The sequence below is a fragment of the Dendrobates tinctorius genome, unplaced genomic scaffold (assembly GCF_039654945.1).
Source record: "Dendrobates tinctorius isolate UK_male_01 unplaced genomic scaffold, ASM3965494v1 ptg000032l, whole genome shotgun sequence".
NCBI classification, from domain to species: Eukaryota; Metazoa; Chordata; class Amphibia; order Anura; family Dendrobatidae; genus Dendrobates; species Dendrobates tinctorius.
In genome coordinates, this window is record NW_027361700.1 from 27634900 (window position 1) to 27641387 (window position 6488).

The window sequence follows — 6488 nt, forward strand, 5'->3', positions numbered from 1 at the left end:
GGCACAGCCCACCGGCAGGCCGGCACAGCCCCCCGGCAGGCCGGCACAGACCACCGGAGCCTGCACAGACCCCCTGGCAGGCCGGCACAGCCCCCCGAAAGGCCCGTACAGACCCCAGAGAGGCTGTACAAGGCAAAAACAGGGTTTTTCTTATTCCGATACCGGAAGTCCCATAGACTTGAATGGGACTTCCGGTATCGGAATCGGCGATACCGATACTTTTTTTTAAGATCGGCCGATCCATTCCGATCCGATACTTTGAAGTATCGGACGGTATCGCTCAACTCTAGTGGTGAGTATTCCATGTCAGGGCCCCACCTTAGCAACTGTACGGTATATACGGTTTGGCGCCATCGCTCTCATTCTTTAAGTCCCCCTTGTTCACATCTGGCAGCTGTCAATTTGCCTCCAACACTTTTCCTTTCACTTTTTCCCCATTATGTAGATATGGGCAAAATTGTGTGGTGAATTGGAACGCGCGGGGTTAAAATTTCGCCTCACAACATAGCCTATGACGCTCTCGGGGTCCAGACGTGTGACTGTGCCAAATTTTGTGGCTGCGACAGTGCGGATGCCAATCCCGGACATACATACATACACACACACACATACACACCCACACTGAGCTTTATATATTAGATATACTGTGTATATACAGCTCTGCCAAAAATTAAAAGACCACTGCAAAATTTTCAGTTTGTCTGATTTTTCTCTTTATAGGTATATTTTTGAGTAAAATGTAAATTGCCCTTTTATTCTATAAACTACTGACAACATGTCTTCGAATTTCCAAGCACTAAATTTTGTATTTATTTTCAGAAAATGAGAAATGGTCAAAAGAACAAAAAAAAAACAGTGCTTGCAGACCTCAAATAATGCTAAGAAAACAAGTTCATAATCATTTAGAAACAACAATACTAATGTTTTAACTCAGGAATAGTACAGAAATTAATATTTTGTGGAATATCCATGATTTTTACTCACAGCTTTCATTCGTCTTGGCATGCTTTCCACCAGTCTTCACACTGCTTTTGGGTGACCTTATGCCACTCCTGGTACAAACATGTAAGTAGTTCTTCTTTGCTTGATGGCTTGTGACTATCCATCTTCCTCTTGATTACATTCCAGAGGTTTTCAATGGGGTTCAGGTCTGGAGATTGGGCTGGCCATGACAGGGATTTGATGTGGTGGTCCTTCATCCACACATTGATTGACCTAGCTGTGTGGCATGGCGCATTGTCCTGCTGGAAAATCCAGTCCTCAGAGTTGGGGAACATTGCCTGACCAGAAAGAATCAACTGTTTTTCCAGGATAACCCTGTATGCGGCTTGATTCATACGTCCTTCGCAAAGATTAACCTGCCCAATTCCAGCCTTGCTGAAGCATCCCCAGATCATCACCGATCCTCTAAATTTCACAGTGGGTGCAAGACACTGTGGCTTGTACGCCTCTCCAGGTCTCCGTCTAAACATTAGACGACCAGGTGTTGGGCAAAGCTGAAAATTAGACTCATCAGAGAAGAAAATTAATTTACTCCAGTCCTCTATGGTCCAATCCTTACGGTCTTTAGCAAACTTCAGCCTGGCTCTCCTTTTCTTCTCATTGATGAAAGGCTTTTTTTTAGCTTTATATGAATTGAGCCCTGCCTCTAGAAGGCTGTAACAAACTGTTCTTGCCGTGCACTTCACCCCAGCTGCCATTTGCCATTCCTTTTGTCAGTCACTTGATGTCATCCTGCGGTTGCTGAGTGACATTCGAATAACATGACGGTCAGGGGAAAGTGGTTTTCACCCTCTGCCGGTCTGTAGCTTGGTTGTCGTCAGTGTCTGCTGCTTGTTGTAATGGACTGCTGTCTTAGAACTTTTAAGGATGGAGGCAACATGATGCTCACTGTATCACTCTGCTAGTAAAGTCCGAATTGAGCCCTTTTTTTCCCTCACTCAAGACTTGTCTTTTCAACTCCTTTGACATAGTTAAAAGTTCTCTTTTCAATCCTATTACTTTTGGCATAATACTAGCACTTATTTTTCCATCCAGCTTGTCCTATTGCAAGAGTATTGTTAACACCACAGCAGGGTTTTGTATATTTTCCTTCGTTAAATAAGATTTGGTTCAGGTTATCACCTAATCAGAAGCATATTATATTAACTAGAATGAAGTGTACTCTGGTTGGAATTCAACTGACACTGGAATGGAATGGCTGTCAGACGTGTAGAGAAGCTGATTTTTATAAAACTGTGCATGCAGTGATCTCTTAATTTTTGCCAGAGCTATATATATATATACACCGTATATACTCTAGTATAAGCCGACCCAAGTATAATTATTATTATTACTTATTTATATAGCACCATTAATTCCATGGTGCTGTACATGAGAAGGGGGGGTTACATACAAAGTTATAGATATCATCAACAGTAAACAAATTTACAATGACACACTGGTACAGAGGGGAGAGGACCCTGTCCTTGCGGACTTACATTCTGTGGGATAGTGTGGAAGAGACAAAAGGTCGGGGGTGCAGCAGCTCAGGTGGTAGTGAGGCGGCAGAATGGTTATTGCAGGCTCTTAGCTTTCCTGAGGAGATGGGTTTTTGGGTTCCGTTTGAAGGATCCGAGGGTGGTGGATAATCGGACATGTTGAGGCATGGAATTCCAGAGGATGGGGGATATTCAGGAGAAGTCTTGGAGGCGGTTGTGTGAGGAATGAGTAAGTGTGGAGGAGAGTAGGAGGTCTTGGGACAATCGAAGATTACGTGAGGGAAGATGTTGGGAGATTAGTTCAGAGATATAGGGAGGGGACAGGTTGTGGATGGCTTTGTAGGTCAGTGTTAGTAGTTTGAACTGGATTCGTTGGGGAATTGGGAGCGAGTGAAGGGATTTGCAGAGGGGAGAGAGGTGGATTAGTCAGGCAGCAGAGTTGAGGACAGACTGGAGTGGTGCAAGAGTGTTGGCAGAGAAGCCACAGAAGAGAGTGTTGCAGTAGTCAAGGCGGGAGATGATGAGGGCATGTACAAGAGTTTTAGTAGATTGAGGGCTGAGGGACGGATTCTGGAAATATTTTTGAGTTGGAGGCGCCAGGAGGTGGCAAGAGTTTGGACTTGTGGCTTGAAGGACAGGGCAGAGTTGAGAGTTACTCCGAGGCAGCGGATTTCAGGTGCAGGAGAGAGCGTGATGCCGTTTACCATAATAGATAGATCGGGTAGGGAAATTACGCGAGATGGAGGAAAGATGAGTTCAGTTTTGTCTACATTGAGTTTTATGAAGGGAGAGGTGAAAAAGGAAGATATGGCTGATAAAAACACTCTGGGATTCAGGACAGCAGAGAGGTGACATCTGGGCCAGAGAGGAAGATCTGAGTGTCGTTCGCATGCAGGTGGTACTGGAAGCCATGGGACATTATGAGTTGTCCTAGGCCAAGGGTATAGATGGAAAAAAGTAGGGGCCCCAGGACAGAGCCTTGGGGGACTCCAACAGAGAGAGTGCAGGATGAGGAGGTAGTGTGGGAGTGCGAAACGCTGAATGTGCGGTCAGAAAGGTATGAGGCAATCCTGGACAGGGCAAGGTCTTTGATGCCTAGAGAAAAAAGAATCTGTAGCAGTAGGCAGTGGTCGACTGTGTCAAAGGCAGAGGACAGGTCGAGAAGGAGGAAGATAGAGAACTGTCTGTTAGCTTTAACTGTAAGACATTAGTAATTTTGGTCAGGGCAGTTTCAGTGGAGTGGTGGGGGTGGAAGCCAGATTGGAGGATGTCAAGGAGGGCGTTAAATGAGAGGTGGGAGGAAAGTTGAGCATGGACATGCTGTTCAAGGAGTTTGGAAGCAAATGGGTGCAGTGATATGGGGCAATAGCTGGGCATAGCAGTTGGGTCAAGGTTTGTTGCTTTTGAGGATGGGTGTAATGGTGGCATGTTTGAAGGCAGAGGGGAAGGTACCAGATGATAGCGATAGGTTGAAGAGATGAGTTAGGGCTGGGATGAGCATGTTAGAGAGGTTGGGGAGTAGGTCCGAAGGGATGCAGTCAAGTGCACAGCTGGTGAGGTGTGATTTGGAAAGGAGATAAGTAAGCTCTCATTCAGTGATGTTGGAGAGGGAGGTTAGTAGGGACGGGCAGAGGTCTGGTATGTGGAGTGGTTGGGGTGGTGGAACAGTAATAGTTTGCCTTGTGTGGTCGATTTTGTTTTTGAAGTAGGTGGCAAAGTTCTCAGCAGAGATGAGGGGAGTTGGAGGTGGCAGTGGTGGGTGGAGGAGAGAGTTAAATGTGCTGAACAGTTGTTTTGGGTTGTGGGATAATGAAGATACAAGGTTTGTGAAATAAATCTGTTTAGCAGAGGTGAGGGCTAATTTGAAGGCAAGTGTAGCTTGTTTGAGAGCAGTGAAGTCATCTGGCAAGTGTGTTTTCTTCCAACACCGCTCCGCGACCCTGAATACTTTGAGACTTGAGAGTATAAGCCGAGGACCCTAATTTTGCCACAAAAAACTAGGAAAACTTATTGACTTGAGTATAAGCCTAGGGTGGAAAATGCAGCAGCTACTGGCAAATTTAAAAAATAAACATAGATACCAATAAAAGTAAAATTAATTGAGACATCAGTAGGTTAAATGTTTTTGAATATCCATATTGAATCAGGAGCCCCATATAATGCTCCATATAGTTCATGATGGCCCCATAAGATGCTCCATACAATATACGCCCCATATATTGCTCTATATAATTCATGATGGGCCCCATAAGATGCTCCATACAAAATACGCCCCATATAATGCTGCACAAAGGCTAATAATGGCCCCATAAGATGCTCCATAGAATAATATGCCCCATATGCTGCTCCATAAAGGTTGATGGGCCCCAATAGATGCTCCATACTATAATATGCCCCATATGCTGCTCCATAATGGTTGATGGCCCAATAAGATGCCACATCTAATGCATAAAAGTTATGGACCTATAAGATGCTCCATAGAATATGCCCCATATGTTGCTCTTTAAAGGTTATGGCCCCATAAGATGCTCCATAGAGTAATATGCCCCATATAATGCTGCTGCTGCGAATAAAAAAAAAATAAATACTCACCTCTTGTTGCTGGGGGCAGGTGCCAGTCTCCTCAGAAGATGGGGACACCGGCGTGCTATTAAGGCCAGGTGCCTGTGTCGCTGCTGGCTCAGGCCCCTGGCACCTGCGATATTCACCTGTCGCCATTCCACCGCCGCTCACCGCTCTGTCTTCCGGGTCTCTTCAGTGACTGTTCAGGCAGAGGGCACGCACTAACCACATCATCGCGCCCTCTGACCTGAACGTCACAGCTAGAGGATGCGGAAGACAGAGCAGCACATGGCGGCGGAATGGGGACAGGTGAATATCGCATATGCTCCCCCCGTGAAACTCACCCCCTCCTGGTGCATCTCTGCAGTCCCTGCTTCTCCGATGGTCTCCGGCAGCTCTTCCTGTGTGCAGCGGTCAGGTGGTACCGCTCATTAAAGTAATGAATATGCGCATATTCATTACTTTAATGAGCGGTACCACGTGACCGCTGAACACAGGAAGAGCTGCGGCGCCGGAGACCATCTGAGAAGCAGGGGCTGCAGAAACCACGCCAGGAGAGGGTATGATCTGACAGCTGCGCTTCCCCTCCCCCGCCAACCCCCAGCACAATGACTCATGTATAAGCGGAGAGGGCACTTTCAGCCTTAAAAAATGGGCTTATACTCGAGTATATGCGGTGTGTATATATATATATGTATATATATGCATATATATATATAATATTATTTTGTGATTTTTAAAAAAAATTTCGGGGGAGTTTCACTTTTTGCAGTCTGATCGCTTATAAAGTATAGCAAAGCAGGAGCTAATGCTTTACAAACTGTCAGCGCTGTACTGACAGAAAAACATCCTACATCATGCTCTGAGCATGATCTAGCATGTTTGGTAGCTCTGGTGACCCGGTTGTCGTCATGACAACATTGGGTCACCATTGCAATGATCGGCCACTCGAGATGACGTCTCGGGGACGCCAATTGGAGAGCATGCCTGCTAAATGCTGTGATCGATATTGGGGTGATCACTGCTCCTGGCACTGAGTGCTGGGTGTCAGCTGTCATAATCAGCTGGTACCCAATGGTGATCACACGTGCACAGTCTCCTGACATATGCATACTGCATCGGTCAGGAAATACTTCCTGACCATGATGTATATATACTGCAAATGTCGGGAAGTAATCCCATCTCCAAATTATGTGTCAAGAAAAGCAATGGCATATAAATGTGAGAGATCCACTTAGCAATTATTGTGCTGGATTTGGCCACATAAATATTTGATTTTTTTCCCCTTCATGTTCCTTTCCATGATGTTTGGCCCTTTTTGCCACAACTTTATTTACTAAAAATACAGCATTTCTGGAAAGTAATGTCCTGAATAAGTTCCTATCAGTAGTATAACTTGAAGCTCATGGGCCCCAAAGCAAAATCTCCAACAAGGACTCTAACATT